The sequence below is a fragment of the Castanea sativa genome, chromosome 6 (assembly GCF_040712315.1).
Source record: "Castanea sativa cultivar Marrone di Chiusa Pesio chromosome 6, ASM4071231v1".
Lineage (NCBI taxonomy): Eukaryota > Viridiplantae > Streptophyta > Magnoliopsida > Fagales > Fagaceae > Castanea > Castanea sativa.
In genome coordinates, this window is record NC_134018.1 from 56,564,017 (window position 1) to 56,567,171 (window position 3,155).

General features: G+C 33.4%; 1 pseudogene; it reads right to left on the minus strand.

Annotated features, from left to right (window-relative positions):
- Positions 1 to 2,465, minus strand: LOC142641195 (actin-depolymerizing factor 7-like; annotated as a pseudogene).
- Between the last annotated feature and the right edge of the window lie 690 nt (positions 2,466 to 3,155).

Consider the following 3,155-nt stretch of genomic DNA (forward strand, 5'->3'; position numbering starts at 1 on the left):
GCCAAATTTTAACAGAAATATGTATAACATGAATTATCTTTCATCATTCAGATTTAAATCCGAGGTTCCAAACAAAGATTAACTTCAAAACAAGAAAAGAAAAAAATCAAAAACGGAAAAGAGGAATAGCTCACTAATTAATAAACAATAAGGAAACCTCCTCAAATCAAAGTCTGTTGTGAAGATAAAGTAGTGCTTTCTAACAATTAGAGAGCTCTGCCTTTAATGATATCTAAGCTCATCTCGCTAGGATCTGTTGCTTGCAACTCAACTTGAACACCATCCAATTCTCTCCTGAATCTGTCCTTCGAGCTTGCATAAAGCATCTTGCTCCTCACCCTGGATGTGTCAGGTGACCTACATAGACAATGTGATATGAAAATATAAATAGATGAGTAAAACCAAACCAATATTGAAATTATACACATAAACTTATGTCTCACTGTTAAAACCTCTATGACATAATTATTTATATAACTTTTCACTAAGATGCACTTAATTTTTCTTTTAGAGGTCAAATTTGCTATTGGGTCATTTCCTAATGTTATATATTGTATATATAGCAGTATAGGATTAACACACATCACCAACAATGACCATAATGAATTACTATGCCTTAATGAATTACTATGCCTGATACCATCTATTAATCATGAATATCATTAGGGGGAAAAATAAACATTGATGCCACTAATAAGCTCTCACACAAGTTTTTAATTAATTTTTTATTTTAATAATTTGATAGCTGGAAGAGGGAGAATTTAAACCTTAGATGTCTCTATTGAAAACTATAAAAATTAAGTACCAGTTGAACTACAAAACTCTTGGCTCTTAAGTAAACTTACCATGAAATGAAGAAAATTTTGCTTTTCTGACAATTCTCGTCGGTAGTGAAATCAAAATCAAAGACAGCATAACGGCACTCATTGGCTGGCATAGACGCAGAGAAATCATCGTAGGTTTCTTCAGGACCCCCAAGCTTCTCTACTATCACCTGTTGGATCTTCTCTTCAATCTTAAACACGATGAACCGATAGTTTCGCTTAGCTTTTAGTTCCAAGAACCTGAGCTTGCAGTCATCATGCACAGCCATTCCAGACGCTGCATTTGCCTATGTATTGCGGGAAAAAAAGAAAGAAAAGAAACAAAGGCATCAATTTTTATCCATAATAACTATTGTTCTTTACTATAATTTAATAAATAATACTTGGACAAAAAAAAAAATTAAAGGATCCAATTCTTTATATTACGTCATCATTAGATTAATATACCATTTTTTTTAGCACAAGAAATATTACTAGTTAGGCTAATTTGGACCCATATAAATGATCCAATTCTACTTAACTTGTTAATGGCAAATCGTAATTGTTTCAAAGCCAATGATGAAATGAAGAATGTTTTTTAACTAATGCCGGCCATGTGAAAATTGTGGAGACATATTTGTGCCATTAGGCCGTGGTGTGATTATCCTACATGAATAGAATGTATTCGGAAGAATAATCTTCCAAGTTTGATCCTAAAATGCCAGGAAATGATGATGTAAAGTCCAATTGCACAGATTCAGGCACGTTTCTACATCACATGACAATTGAAATAGTTCCATTGCGCATCATTGGAAGGTTTTTTTTATATTAAAAAAAAATAAAAAAAACCCACTCAATACTCAATAGAATGTAGATCGACAGTTATAATAGTGAAATTTAATTACAATGAATTATTCCATAGCATGTACCATAATGAGCAATGTTTATTACACACAAACTGTTATACACAATTTTACACACATCCCCAAAAGTAATTAAAGTCACGATTTCCAAGTTTAACCCTACCACAATAATAATTCAACATTGAACCATTTTATTGGAAATGCATACCTTTTCAATCCTATAATCCTCACTTTAGCTTCACCCATTACAAAATTTGCAAAAAAACAATGAAATATCTGTCAAGCAAGAGAGGTTTAAGATCATACCATGTTATCCTCCAATAAGAGATGAACCTTTGAGAATGTGGCAAGGAAAAGCAAACAAAAAGAGAGATAGAGGGACTGAGTGATCCGGAACAAAGAGAAGAGACAGAAGGAGACCCCCCTAGTTTGATAGGGGTATGAGAATTGTATTGTATTGAGGAATTGGAAAAAATAGAGGTGGGGGATGAGAGATTTTTGTGGGAGAAAACTTAAGAGTTGGCATGGCATGGCATCTCTGTTAGCCCTTTCTTTATTGGGCTGATCAATTCCACAACAAACATTCATGCTGCCACGTTGTGGGTTCATTTCGGTACAATTTTGTTTTGCCATTTTTGGTCAATATTGTGATTTGTTTGTGCCAATTTTTGGATTTACTTAGCTATTGCCATTTTGACCATGTGTTTCCACCCTTTTTTAAGATTCTCAAACCTTGGTTTCCCATCAACTTCGCAATTTAGTTACACTGTTACAACTTGAGCAAGTTACTAGAACAAGTTTGGAATTTGGTCCATTTGGATAGGATCATTTGTATCTATGCATTTAGAAACCGAAATACACAAGAAAAACTAGAAGTTTGTTTTTATAGCGTTTGTTTTGATTTTGGGCCTGAAGCTCAAATAGTTACCAAAGGCCTATGAGTAGGATAATCATATATAAACCCCACTCTCAATCACTCCTTTTTTTTTTTTCATTTTTAGACATGATATGACCAGATCCAGCTAATCAAACCTTTGCTATACACATCTAATCAGGGGTTGTAAAGCATCTTTGGAGGTTATAAATTTGTGTTATCTGAGTCATAGCTTTCATCCTAATCTGCCATTTTGACTTATTTTAATAAGCTGTTTAGGCATGGAAATTATGGGCCATACACGGAGATTTGATTGCATAATATAGAATTCAATTAAATGGGTAAAGATGATGCCTTTTTGTGCTTGAGACCCTCTAATCCTAACTTTATTTGAGAAATAAAATAAATAAAGCCATAGCTCATGTTACACAAGCAGTACTTAATTTATTATAAAAAAATAAAAAAAATAAAAAAAAATCTGGTTTCTCTGGTCTGTTTAGTTGGGTGCGTAGAACAGCAAAAATTGCTCTGCTCCACATGAATTAGCAAAATGGGCCCTGATGATGCCCTGTTTGTTTGGAGGCTATTGTAATAGGCAAGTTGTTTTTGAGTTTC